Source organism: Elaeis guineensis, chromosome 3 (assembly GCF_000442705.2).
Source record: "Elaeis guineensis isolate ETL-2024a chromosome 3, EG11, whole genome shotgun sequence".
NCBI classification, from domain to species: Eukaryota; Viridiplantae; Streptophyta; class Magnoliopsida; order Arecales; family Arecaceae; genus Elaeis; species Elaeis guineensis.
In genome coordinates, this window is record NC_025995.2 from 23307906 (window position 1) to 23323267 (window position 15362).

The window sequence follows — 15362 nt, forward strand, 5'->3', positions numbered from 1 at the left end:
TAGTCTAATTAAATATGATTTAATTAGATTTTTGGGCTTGATTGGATCAAGTCCAATTGGTTTATTGGATAAGCCAAGTGCAAGGAAAAAACTAGTCCTAATTCAACTAGGGACTTGGGTCAATCTAATTTCTAATTTGATTAAAAAATTAAATAAGATTTAAATCTAATTTTAATCTAAATTAAATTAGGTTCTTTAATTGGATTAAGACTTATTTTAATGGGTTGATCTAATTTTGATTTGATTTGATTTGGGAAACCAAATTAAAACAAGTCATAAGACAGAATCCTAGTAAGACTAGGATTCCACCTTGCGCCACATAAGCCTTCTCCACGCCCTCTCTCTTAATTCAATGCCAATCTTCACTTATTTTGTGTGACAAAAGCCCTCTCCCAGATCTCTCCCACGTTCACAAAAGGTCTCTTCTCTTCTTTCTTACATGGAAGGTGGTTTGGATCAAATCTAAAAGGAATAAGTTGGATTTCGAATTCTATGAGATAGAGTTTTAGAAATCCAAAACTCTTTCAATTTTGCACCGAATTTATCCAAATTTTTTTTGAATTTTTATGGCTTTTAGGGTTTATATTGTTCACCCTTTGTTGGTGATCCATGCACAAAAATATGGAGGAGGTGCTCAAGAGTTGGCGTCCCTTAACTTGCCCTGTTTGGATAAGCCTTGACTAGGTGTTTGACCTAGACAAGGACTCTATCATATCTCTCTATATAAGATGAGTTTCTTCTTAAAATTTTAGGTAAGTCATAGATATGAGATACTTTATGCCATCCAAAAATTAGAGAGAAATACCTTTGGGTCGTGGAGATATAAAAGATGCAAGTTAGGGCATTAGAGAGAAAAACGTGAAGAAGAAGAGGGTCTTCTTCTAGGGTTTTTGTTTTCATATCTTTCCTCCCTCCATCTTGAGTTTTCTGAGAGCATCTCAGATCTGAACTCCTCCTTCTACTTTCCATCTTTGAAAGAGTCCAAATCAAGAAGAAGGAGGCACCTGATCAACCATCAAAGAAGGATCAACGCAGTACTAGCATACTGTGCTGATTTCCTGAAGCAGGACTTCTGATCGAGATTCGTGGGCTCGTGTGGACGACTCCTAGAGGTCGGATGCGTGTGCGGCTTGCAACATCATCCTTAAGCCCGGATCAGCGAGGTTAGAGCGTCTAACTTGCAAGGTAATAGATCTGATCTATTATTTAATACATACATTAGATGTAGTATAGAAACATGTTGATATGATCAACATGTAGTTCATACTATATTTACATATTTTAATTTCTGATTTAATGTATGTAATAATCATGTAATAGGATCTTAGATCTAGGGATTCTCTGGTTTTAGAAAATAAATTTTGATTTATTTTAGTCTTCCGCTGTATGATCTTGAAAAAGTTTCAAGATCTAACCCTGAAACCCTAGATCTGGTTCCTACAATTGGTATCAGAGCCTAGGTTCTTTATTACATGATTATTTATACATGCTTAGATTATTTTTTAGATTAGATCTAATTTATAATCTAATTATTAAATCTGAAATTAAAATTTTAGATCAATCACGAACTGCAAGGTTGTCCTGCTGTAAGGTTTACCCCTTACAGTGCAAAGGTTGTCCTAGTTTGTGTAGATCTATCTTTAATCATAAATTTGTTAGATATGATCTAGATTAAATTTATAATTTATTAGATTTAAAAGTTGTTTAAATTTGAAATAAAATCTCTTTGTTAAATATTTTTGTGCAAAGAAATTGTTTAAAGTTGAAACTGTTTCAATTACATGAACCTGTTTAGATTAGATCTAAAGTAGTTTCATGTTTATTTCACTTGCATCTTGATTATGAATCAAACATGCAATATGGTTGGTAGAATCATATTGTAAAATTATTTTATAAATATGAAAATTATTTTTTTTTTGAAAAGCCAAACCCAACCCTCAGCCCAAAACTTAATTAAGAATTAAGAAGTTGTTTGATTAGGTTCTAGGATTGTGAATTGAAGAACCTAAGACACAAACCATAACACATTGGGTTAATGGGTTAGTGGGAATTAGGTCCATTAATTGGGTTAGACCTATGGTTAGATTGAAGATGGACTTAATTAGAGAATTGACTAAATCTAATCAATTGTTGTCTTAGATTAGGTCAAAGATTCTCTAGATCAATTACAATAGTTGTAGTTGGTCAAGTCCATGTCTTTAACGAGAACCAAATGGACTTGATTTTTGGCTAAGCGGTCTAGCACGAACTGTTAGGTTGATCTAATCGAAACTAATTAAACCAGTTGGTGTCTAAGGTAAACCAGACCGGTGGTTTTTAATTGGGAGCCCGCTTACCTGGCCATTTCTGATGGTGTCTAAGGCAAGCTTTGACAGACCCTCCCACTGATCGAACTTACCTGGCCTCTTGGTGAAATTATGTTTTGATCGGATCACTTGACTATTCGAGCTGACCCATGTCAGCTAGGTAAATCAGTGTGACTGATTTAGGTGCTCCTAGACCAGCCCTTTTAATGGTCTCCCTTAAGCTGACTTGGTGAAGCCAGTGGGAGGATCATGATAAGCTGGTTCATCTGACCTCATCCTCTATATTATTTAAATCCTCTAAAATTATTAGGTCCTTAAAATGATAAAGTTATGGAGATAACTGAGTCATAGCCTCCCATTAAGGTGTTTGATAATGAGTCCATTAACTCAATAATCATTGCAGACCCAAAGGCCTGGTGCTTGTTGACTAATGGAATTATCACTCATCATATAATGACTTGAAAGTATCTCTCTAATGGTGGTTAGGTGAGCCAACCAAAGTTGGGCTTAATCATTCGTTGGTTAGATACACCAAGTATGATCATGTTATGGTTGGACCTAACCGGATCCTTACAGTGGAGGCCAAAGCCTACTGATTAGGTTTTTGAGGCAAAATTAAAATTACTAGAAATTGTTTAGAGAAACAATTGGTTATGAACCTATCCTTAGATGTACATGGGTTGGCCAACCAAAGTTGGGCTTGTGTGTAGTCTAAGTGGATTCTAGTATCCGCTAAGAAATTAGGGTAATTCCTCGAATTGGAGGTAGAGGCTACCAATTCGAATAAAATAGTGGGAGAAACCTTTTGATTAAAGTCCAAATCTTTAGGTTTAATGAATCAATTACTAATTAGGTTATGGTTCTCCTTTGTGCAAATATGGCCACTTCCCTATCGCTTCAATCATTGTTGGACAATGATAAGTTGGTGGGACCCAACTTCGGTAGCTGGTATCGAAAGTTGAAGATAGTCCTGGAGTATGAACGGATCCTATATGTGATAATGGATCCTGCACCTGAGGAGCCAGCTGTCAATGCACGTGGAACAGTCAGAGACACTTACCAGAAGTGGCTCAGTGACCGGACCATAGTGCGCTATATCATGCTGGCTGCCATGAGAGACGAGTTCAGTCACAGATTCGAGACAGCTCAGCCAAAGGACATGCTTCAAGTGTTGGAGGATGCCTTTGGCACACCCGATGATGTGGAGAGGCACAAGACTAGTTGTGCCATCTTCAACGCCAAAATGCGGGATGGTGCCTCTGTCACTGATCATGTATTGTACATGATCGAGATGATGGAATGATTGAGCAAGCTCGGCTTTCCCTTGCATGAGCAGCTTGGGAAAGATGCAATACTGAACTCGCTGCCCAAGTCTTATCTCCCATTCCTCACTCATTATAGAATGACAAAGCCTGAAGAGAACTACCACGGGTTACTGGGGTTGCTTCAGAACTTTGAGAAGAATCACCAACTTCACAAGAAGTCGGTGAACTTAGTGGGAGGTTCGTCTTCTGGTTCTCGACCCTTTGAGAAAGGAAAGAAGAACAAGAAGAAGAAAGTGAAGAAGGTATAAGTTCAGGTTGGGACATCAGTGCAGAGTCAGACCCAAAAGATCAAGCCCGATAAGAGTCTATTCAACTGGCAAACACCCTAGATTAGATAGTGTGTCAGATATCTACTTATGGCACTGTAGGCTAGGTCATATAAACAAGAGCAGAATAAACAGGTTGACTCAAGAGGGAATCCTCGAAGTCAGTGATTGTGAATCACTTCCAACCTGTGAGTCCTGTCTTCTTGGTAAAATGACCAAGTCACCTTTTACTGGAAAAGGTGAGAGAGAGCTACTGAGCTCTTGTACATACTGATGTATGCGGGCCCATGAGCACCAGTGCTAGAGGTGGATATTTCTACTTCATAACTTTCACGGATGACCTATCCCGATATGGATATGTCTATCTGATGAAACATAAGTCGGATTCATTTGAAATGTTCAAACGATTCCGAAGTGAAGTAGAAAAACAAACTGGAAAGAGTATTAAAACTCTTCGATCTGATCGAGGAGGAGAATACCTTTCTAGTGAATTTCTCACATATCTAGGAGAGAATGGGATTCTCTCCCAATGGACTCCTCCAGGAACACCACAGCATAATGGTGTGTCTGAAAGGAGGAATCGGACTCTGTTAGACATGGTCCGATCTATGATGGGTTTTGCTAGCTTGCCGATATCCTTCTGGGGATATGCACTCAAATCGGCCTGTTATCTTTAAATAGGATTCCAAGTAAGTCTGTAATTAAGACTCCATATGAGATATGGACGGGACGTAAGCACTTTCACATCTTAGGGTCTGGGGGTGCCCGGCCTATGTCAAACGATTAGTCACAGACAAACTTGGACCTAGGTCTGACAAATGCTCATTCATAGGGTACCCCAAAGAGATAAAAGGATATTTTTTCTACCATGCTGATGAACAAAAGGTGTTCGTCAGCCTTAAGGCAATCTTTTTTAAAAAAAAAGAGTTCCTTGGTGAAGGAACCGTTGCCTCTAAGATTGAACTTGATGAAGTTCAACAGGTAGAAGGACCGACACCAATAGCTGAACCTGAGTCTGATATGATTAGATCATATCCGGAGCCCAATGTACCTGCACCATTAAGGCGATCTGGTAGAGCACCGCGTCAACCGGACAGATACTACGGTTTCTTGGTCCGGGACGGTGATCCCATCGAACTTGATGAGAATAATGAGGATCCGATCACCTAAATAGATGCAATGCAGAGACCTGATTCCGAGAAATGGCTTGAAGCCATGAAATCCGAAATAGAATCCATGAAGGTCAATGATGTATGGACATTGGTTGACCCACCTGAAGGGGTTAAACCCATTGGGTGTAAATGGGTCTTCAAAAGGAAGAGGGGCGCAGACAGAAAGGTGGAGACCTATAAAGCCCGTCTGGTAGTCCAAGGGTATCGTCAACGTTATGGTATTGACTATGACGAGACGTTTTCCTCTGTGGCAATGCTCAAATCTATTCGGATAATGCTTGCAATAGCTGCCCATCTAGATTATGAGATCTGGCAGATGGAGTAAAGACAGCTTTTCTGAATGGAGAGCTGACCGAAGAGGTGTATATGATACAACCTGAGGGGTTTACATCCACAGATGAGTCCAAGGTGTGCAAGCTTCAGAGATCCATTTATGGATTGAAGCAAGCTTCTCGGAGTTGGAACATGCATTTTGATAAGGTGATCAAAATGTATGGCTTCATTAAGAATGGAGAAGATCCCTGCATCTATAAATGGGCAAATGGTCCAGTTATGGTATTCCTTGTCTTGTACGTGGATGACATTCTCTTAATCGGGAATGACATCCCCGCACTACAGGGAATAAAAGTTTGGTTGTCATCACAGTTCTCCATGAAGGACTTGGGTGAAGCATCCTACATCTTAGGGATGAAGATCTACAGAGATAGATCTAAAAAGATGCTTGGGTTATCCCAGTCCATGTACATAGACACTGTGCTGAAGAGGTTCAGCATGGAGAATTCCAAGAAGGGCTATCTACCGATAGGCCAAGGAATTTCTCTCTCTAAGAAGGATTGTCCGACAACTCTTGAAGAGAGAGAGCGTATGAGTAGAGTCCCATATGCTTCAGCCGTGGGATCTATCATGTATGCCATGATATGTACAAGACTAGATGTGGCATACTCACTAGGAGTAGTGAGTAGATACCAATATGATCCTGGAGAAAATTACTGGAAAGTGATTAAAGCCATCCTTAAGTATTTGAGAAATACTAAGGACCAATGGTTGGTTTATGGCGAGTCAGATCTGAAACTTGTGGGGTTCACAGACTCCAGCTTCCAATCTGACCATGATGACAGCAGGAGTGTGTCGGGTTATATCTTTACTCTGAATGGTGGAGCCATCTGCTGGAAGAGTTCCAAGCAGCATTCTGTGGCAGACTCTGTTTGTGAAGCGGAGTATATCGCAGCATCAGATGCCGCGAAGAAAGCTGTGTGGCTGAGGAAATTCATCAACGAGCTCGGAGTAGCACCCTCCCTCGATAGTCCGGTTCTGCTCTACTGCGACAGCACCGGTGCCATAGCTCAGGCGAAGGAACCCAAAGCACATCAGCGGATGAAGCACATCTTGTGCCGCTTCCACTTGATCCGAGAGATCGTGGATCGAGGTGACGTCGATCTTCAGAAGATCGACGGAAAGGAGAACCTAGCCGACCCCTTCACTAAAGCCCTGGCAATAAAGGAGTTCGACAACCACAAGTCGAAGATGGGTATTAGATACTGTGCCGAGTGGCTTTAGGACAAGTGAGAGTTGTTGGGAAATGTGTCCCAAAAAGCCAATCGTCAAGCTGTTGACGGTTGAGCAATCAAGTATTGTAATTGATTTGTTAATAAATAAAATATATTTGGCATTTTCATCATAAGCTTTCATCTTCTAATGAACTCCATTGTTATGATGAAGTCCTTAGGACTATTTAGATTCGATAAAGAGAGGATTTATCGATTAGTCCTTAAAACAGTTCACGACCAAATGATAGGCTGTTAATAAGGACAACAGCTTCTATCGAGCATAGGTCGCTATAGGCCATATGGGTTGGTTGTCCTCTTAACCAAGGAGTGTGGAGACACTGGTATGGCATACAGGTGAGATATAAGGGTACATCATCATTGAACGTGACCAACTCCAGAGTATTCTACTGTCGAGAATGTCTCTGATGGGATATACGTATAAGTGTCTCTTAGACCTGAGATCGCCTCAGTGACTTGCAAGCAACTCACTGTGCTTTGGTACTGGACTAACTGAATTTCTAATTCAGAGACGGAAGGCTTCTGGGCACAGTCAAGTACTTGCGAAGTCAGAATGTGATCGAGATGGGATTGACCACTCCAAGAGTTGGAGAAGAATGAGTCGCTGTATTTTAATTTAGCAAAACCTTGGCCAGGGTAATCCATCAGATGGATTTGATATTTTGAAATACAATGTGGACAACCTGATCAGAGTTGACAGTTGAACTCTGGGGTGTCCTATGATCATTTTGGTCAAGGGGATGAATTATATGAAAAGTATATCCGCATGGGTTCTAAGGATGTTGTTCTACACATTCGACCTATCCGGTCGTCGGGTACCATTGCTAGATGGTCACTTCGATTGGTATAGGAATTTATTCCTATACTACCGGCTTAGGTTCGGACCTATGAGGTCACACACATTAGAGTTTATGATCCGATCGGATGGTTGATCAACGATTAAGAATCATTCTAGGGTTAAATGATCAATACGATTGACATTTAACCCGATGCAAGTGTTGCAGGAGGATCGATTAGCAATTCGATTGCTAATTGGCTTAATTTGATTAAGCCAATGGGCTGAGATTAAGTATAATTAAATATGATTTAATTAGATTTGATTTGGGCCTGATTGGATCAAGTCCAATTGGTTTATTGGATAAGCCAAGTGCAAGGAAAAAACTAGTCCTAATTCAACTAGGACTTGGGTCAATCTAATTTCTAATTTGATTAGAAAATTAAATAAGATTTAAATCTAATTTAATCTAATTAAATTAGGTTCTTAATTAGATTAAGACTTATTTTAATTGGGTTGATCTAATTTTGATTTGATTTGGTTTGGGAAACCAAATTAAAACAAGTCATAAGACAGAATCCTAGTAAGACTAGGATTCCACCTTGCGCCACATAAGCCTTCTCCATGCCCTCTCTCTTAATTCAACGCCAATCTCCACTTATTTTGTGCGACAAAAGCCCTCTCCCAGATCTCTCCCATGTTCACAAAAGGTCTCTTCTCTTCTTTCTTACATGGAAGGTGGTTTGGATCAAATCTAAAAGGAATAAGTTTGGATTTCGAATTCTATGAGATAGAGTTTTAGAAATCCAAAACTCTTTCAATTTTGCACCGAATTTATCCAATTTTTTTTGGAATTTTTGTGGATTTTAGGGTTTACATTGTGCACCTTTTGCTGGTAATCCATGCACGAAAATATGGAGGAGGTGCTCAAGAGTTGGGCGTCCCTTAACTTGCCATGTTTGGATAAGCCTTGACTAGGTGTTTGACCTAGACAAGGACTCTATCATATCTCTTTATATAAGATGAGTTTCTTTGTAAAATTTTAGGTGAAGTCATAGATATGAGATATCTTTGTGCCATCCAAAAATTAGAAAGAAATACCTTTGGGTCGTGGATATATAAAAGATGCAAGTTAGGGCGTTTAGAGAGAAAAACGTGAAGAAGAAGAGGGTCTTCTTCTAGGGTTTTTGTTTTCATGTCTTTCCTCCCTCCATCTTGAGTTTCCTGAGAGTGTCTCAGATCTGAAACTCCTCCTTCTACTTTTCATCTTTGGAAGAGTCCAAATCAAGAAGAAGGAGGCACCTGATCAACCATCAAAGAAGGATCAATGCAGTACTAGCATACTGTGCTGATTTCCTGAAGCAGGACTTCTGATCGAGATTCGTGGGCTCGTGTGGACGACTCCTAGAGGCCGGACGTGTGTGCGGCTTGCAACATCATCCTTAAGCCCGGATCAACGAGGTTAGAGCATCTAACTTGCAAGGTAATAGATCTGATCTATTATTTAATACATACATTAGATGTAGTATAGAAACATGTTGATATGATCAACATGTAGTTCATACTATATTTACATATTTTAATTTCTGATTTAATGCTATGTAATAATCATGTAATAGGATCTTAGATCTAGGGATTCTCTAGTTTTAAAAAATAAATTTTGATTTATTTTAGTCTTCCGCTGTATGATCTTGAAAAAGTTTCAAGATCTAACCCTGAAACCCTAGATCTGGTTCCTACACTCTTTTCTTAGCCGATCGAATATCGAGTAGGATTTGGGTATAGGGTATTAAGTTTGGATTTAGAGATGGGTAGTACAATATCCGACCCAAATCTTATCCATTGCCATCCTTATTCGATGGATTCTCTTATTACGTATAGGGATGTCGTTGTAATCTGATTTCATGAAGAAAAAAATAAATAAATTTTTATGTATTATTTTGATCATAAATATATTTAGATTAGATTTAAAATAATTTATGATTTATTATAATAAGATAAAAATTTAGATATAAAATTATTTTAGATCTGAATTGCATGTTACATAAGATATAATTGGTATTGATCTAAAACTTATCATGATGCATGAGATGTATGTATGAAGTTTAGATCATATCTATATATGTTTAATTATTAAATATATTATAAAAATTTATTTTTATAAATTGAAACATATGGTATGCTTCATCTGAAATTCTTGTAGAATAGTTCTACAGACTGAAATACACATTTCACACACTTAATTTTGAATTAAGCTTGAATGTCTAGATTTGAGAATTGAAGATTATTAAGACACCATATAAATCGATGGGCAAAGAGTTAGCTTGAATTAGATCCTTCTAATAGGTTAGACCTAGGGTTAGAAACACATATGGACCAAGTAGAAAAATTCGTTAAATCTAATCAAGAGTTGAATTAGATTAGGTCAAGATTTTTCTAAACAATCTCAATAGTTAAAGTTTGATCAAGTCCATGTGTTTGACCCTAATAAATAGATCATGATCATGGCTACGTGGTTGAGTCCGAATCTTCTAACGGACCAAATCAAAACTAATTAATCAGTTAGTGTCTAAGATAAGTTTGGCAGATTTGATCAAGTGATTTTTAATTAGGAGCTATTCACCTAGATGCATCTACGATGAGTTAAGGGCACATCCCTCCCACTGATCTCACTTACCTAACTAACATGGTAGATTATGTTTTGATTAGGTCACTAGTCGATTCATGCAGACCCATGCCATTAAGGTGCATCAGTGTGACTGATTTAGATGTCTTTAGACCAGCTTGTGTCTAGTCCTCTACATGACTTGGTGAAGTTAGTGAAAGAATTTGCAGCTTGCAGGTCATCTTCTTCTCTTATTCTTAGGTCAATAAAATCAAATCTTCTAAATTATTAGGTGCATAAAATGATAAAGTTATGGGATAACTTGGTCATAGCCTCCTATTAAGATACGTGATAATGAGTCTAATATTTCAAATATGTATTAGAGGCACCACCATCTGATATCTATTATATATTAAAATTATCATTCATCATATGACCATCATGATATACCTTCAGATCAATGCTCAAGTTGGCTGAGCCATGCTCGGGCCTGGACATCCATTTATTGGATGCACTTGGTGTATTATGTTAATGGTTAGACCTAATTAGAATTTTTAGTGGAGGCACCATATACCTGCTGAAGGGATGCCTGGAGCAAAATCTGATTGCTAGAAATTATTTAGAGAAATAATTGATTATGAATCTATCCATAGATGCACTAGGATTGGTCGAGCCATACTCGAACCCAAATGCAGTTCGTGTGGATTCTAGTACCCGCTAAGGAATTAGTGTAATTTTTCGAGTTGGAGGTAGAGGCTACCAATTCATAAAAATAATAAGAATAATATAAGAAAAAAAAATTTACGATGAATTTATTTACGACATAAATATTTTCATCTTAAATAAAGATATTTACGATAAAAGATTGTTTTCGTTGGTAATAATGAAATATTTATGATGATAATTATTTTTCATCACAAATAGCTCTGTATTTGTGATGAAAATAAAATTTCATTATAAATATACATTATTTATGATAAAAATAATCATCATAAATAATAAAATATTTATTTTAATTTTATATTTTTAAATATTCATGATAAAAGTATTTTCATCATAAATAATCTTAGTATTTATAATAAAAATATATTTTTTGTCAAAAATATATATTATTTATGATAAAAATTTTTTATCACTAATATTTGAAAAAAAATAAAAAATTTAAAAATTTAAAAATTATATATTATTTATGAAAAAAATATTATGTCATAAATAATGAGTATTAGCTATAAAAATTAAAATTTCATCATAAATATTGAATTATTTAAGATTAAAATTTTTATTGCTAATATTTAAAAAAATAAAAAAATTTAAAAATTTAAAAATTATAAATTATTTATGATGAAGATATTACATCATAAATACTTGAGTTTTGATGATGAAAAATAATTTTTAATCATAAATATTGAATTATTTATGATGAAAAATTTTCATCACTAATATTAAAAAAATAAAAAATTTAAAAAATTTAAAAATTATAGATTATTTTGATGAAGATATTACATCACAAATATTTGAGTTTTGATGATAAAAAGTGATTTTTTATTGTAAATATATGAATATTTATGATAAATTTTTTTCATCGCTAATAGATGAAAAATATCAAAAAATTTTTAAAATTCACCAACTGTAGATTATTAGTGATGAAGATATTGCATTATAAATACTTGAGTATTTACAATGAAAATCTATTTTCTATCACAAATAATCAACTATTTACAATAAAAAATTTTCATTGCTAATATTTGAAAAAGATAAAAAAATTTAAAAAAAATATAAATTATAAATTATAAATGATAAAAATATTACATCATAAGTAATCTAGTATTTACGATGGAAAATAACTTTTCATCGCAAATACCTAATTATTTACGATGAAAAAAAATCAAAAATTGATCATTATTTGCGACAATACTTTTTATCTTTAAGTTTCTTTGAATCTGTCTCATTACTCAATTTTGCATAGATTGTTGGTTCTATAGACTGACCCAAGGTCACAAAGTACAAAGGCCTTGTATTTGCCTAAGAACATAGAAAGAAGATGATACTAGATCTTTATATATTAAAACATGATCCATAAAAAAGTTATTCATATGGTACTTGATCTTTATAAAGAATAAAATTTTATTAACTTCCAATTGTATAAAGAACAAAACTTTATCAACTGTTCGATGGACTAAATTATGTCATATACTTCTAAACTATATGCAGAAGGCCTTTGTTGGGTCCTTCAGTATTATTTTTCAAAAGTGCATTCATGGTCTTAATTGGTATGCGATGATTATTTATCACAGATACTCTCAAACTAGCTGAACTCTTATTATTACTATCCAGTTCAAGATTTATCCTAAGATTGATATACTCTTGATCAGGTATTATCCTTTCTACTATGCTCCTTTTGCATCGGATCTCAAGGGTCTTAGCTGCTCGTAAATTAAATTTGAGTTTGGATGTCTATTCAAACCTTTCGATCAACTCATGACAGTATTGCTATCAAAAAAATAAATCTAATTAGTTAATTTTTTTTAATTATAAATTATATTTGATTGTTAGTTAATATCTGCAATGTATCAGTAGGAAAATACTTCTCATCTGACGGTACATGATTACGTAATTTTTTTACGTACGTAAATTTTTTATGTACTTAATTTTTTTTAAAAAATTATAAATTAACTATTTATATAAATTTTTTTATTTATATTTTATTTTTTATCATGAATATTTTTTTAATATCATTTTTTATTGTTAAATTTTTTGGATAGAAATTTTTTTTAGTGAAAAAAATCTAAAATTAAATTTTTATGAAATTATTATTAGAGAATTTTTTTTGCAAAAATTATTTTCAATGAAAACTATATTTATGTTGCTAATAAGATTATTAACAACTAAAATTTAGTTTTCATCATAAATAATTTTTTTATGAAATTTTTTAAGATGAAAAATTTTTTTAGTGAAAAATTTTTTTTGGTAGAATTATTGATGATAAAATTTTAGTTTTCATTACTAATAAGATTATTGATGATGAATATTTTTTATCATAAATAAATTATTTATTTTTTGATTGAATTATTAATGATAAAAATTATTTTTCATTGCTAATAAGATAATCGATAATGAAATATTTTATTTTTGTCACAAATAATTTTTTAAAAAATGGGGGTAATTTTTTTGTAGGAATTATTAGCGACGAACATTATTTTTTTGTCGCTAATAACCTAATTCATGATGAAAAGCTTTTCATCGTAAATAAATTTTTTTGGTGAAAAAACTTTTTTAGTAGAAAAATGAAATAACTTTTGTTTGACAAAAATTATTAGCGATGAAAATTGATTTTCATCGTTAATGGTCTTATTAATGATGAAATATTTTTTTGTTATAAATTATTTTTGTGGTGTGAATTTTTTTTATAGGAGAATTTTTTTCTGAATTATTAGCGACAAAAATTGATTATTAACGATAAAAATTTTTATCGCTAATAGTTTGCATCCAATCAAGTCCCATCATGAAACCCATTTTCTTCCCCTCCCCCTCGATTTCGTGCGTAACCTGTTTCCCCCTCCCCCTCTCTGCTCTCCCCCCTCTCCCCACCGTGGCATCCCACCACTGTGTCTGCCGCATCCCCCCACCGCATTTGCCATCCGTAGTCGTCGTCTGTCGCCGTCCATCGTCCATCATTGTCATCCGTCGTCAGAGGTAAGGATTTGTTTTTTTATTTTTTTTTGGTGTTTTCTCAGGCCACCAGGGGGCCGACGGGGATGAGGCTGGGCCGGGCCAGACCGACGGTGACTGTGATCGGGCCGACGGTGAGGATTTTTTTTTTGGGTGTTTTCTCGGGCCATCGGGGGGCCGACGGGGATGGGGCTGGGTTGGCGGGTATGGGGCTTGGTTGGGCTAGGCCGACGGTGACTGTGACTGGGCCGGTGGTGAGGATTTTTTTTTGGTGTTTTCTCAGGCCACTTGGGGGGCTGACGGGGATGGCTCTAGGCCGGGCCGGCTGTGATCGGACCAGCAGTAAGGATTTATGTTTTTTTTTTGGTGTTTTCTCGGGCCACCGGGGGGCCGACGGGGATGGGATCGGGTCGACAGGGATGGGGTCGGGCCGAGCCGACGGTGACTGTGATCGGGCCAGTGTGGATGGGGTCTGGGGTCGGGAAGGGTGTCAACGGCGGAGAGGGAGGAAGGGAAGAGAGAAAGGAGGGGGGAAAAAAAAGAAAAGAAAACAAAGGAAAAATAGAAAGAAAAAAAGGAGAAAAAAAGAAAAAAAAAGAAAAAAAGAAAAAGGGAAAAAGAGAAGATCGGGCCAAGGAGAGGGCGGTCGACGGTGATGGAGATGGGGTCGGAGAGGATGTCAGCCGGCGGAGATGGGGTCCGGGAGAGGGCGACTGGGGGAGATGGGGTTAGGGAGGGTGTTGGCTGGCGGAGACGGGGCCGGGGGAGATGGGGCCAGGGTGGGTGTCGGTCGACGGAGACAGGGCCGAGGACAGGGCCACTGGCGGTCGGGAGAGATGGGGCTGGGGAGGGTGTCAGTTGGCGGAGATCGGACTGAGGAGGGGGCAACTGGGGGAGACAGGGCCGGGGAGGGGGTGGCCAACGGAGACGGAGTTAGGAAAGAAAATTATTTGATTAATTATATTTGTTGCATAAATTTTTTAATATTACTATTAAATTATTTAATTATTTGACTGATTAACTTTTTTCACTAACACAATGCACATTGCTGTTGCTTATTACAATTTAATTATTTTATATGCTATTTTATATATTTATATTTATTATAATTAAATATAAAAAATATTTTTATTTTAGAGAAAATTCTATTGAAACTTTTGATGAAAAAATTTCAATGTGGAGTTATTCTTTTTTGATAAATTAAAAATCCATCTTCGAATGCATGTTTAGAGATGGCAGTTAAATTGCAATGAGCTGTAGATTTTCGTTCAAGATCGATCTTTATCAAGATCGACTCTTGGATGTCCCGTATTCGGGTTTTTTGGAAAAGTAATAATCTTATTGTTATTAATAATTGATATTTTGTTCTATTATGTGGTATTCAGTAATTATCTATCCATTGTTCTTCGGATATATGGTGGATAGGATGCGTAGGTATCATATTCACATCGTATATTTGGAGAACCATGAGGAGATACTGTCAAAATTTTCACAAAAATAAGACGAAATATCCACTAATAACAATAATAAGATTATTACTTTTCTGAAAGGGATAGGACCACAACTGTTAGTAATAATTTAAAATGGATAGGATCATGCATTTTTACTTTATTAAATTGATGGAAGAATATTTTTTGTGCTACTGTTCAGTCTGTGTTTTTTAATATGTGTTGTTTTGT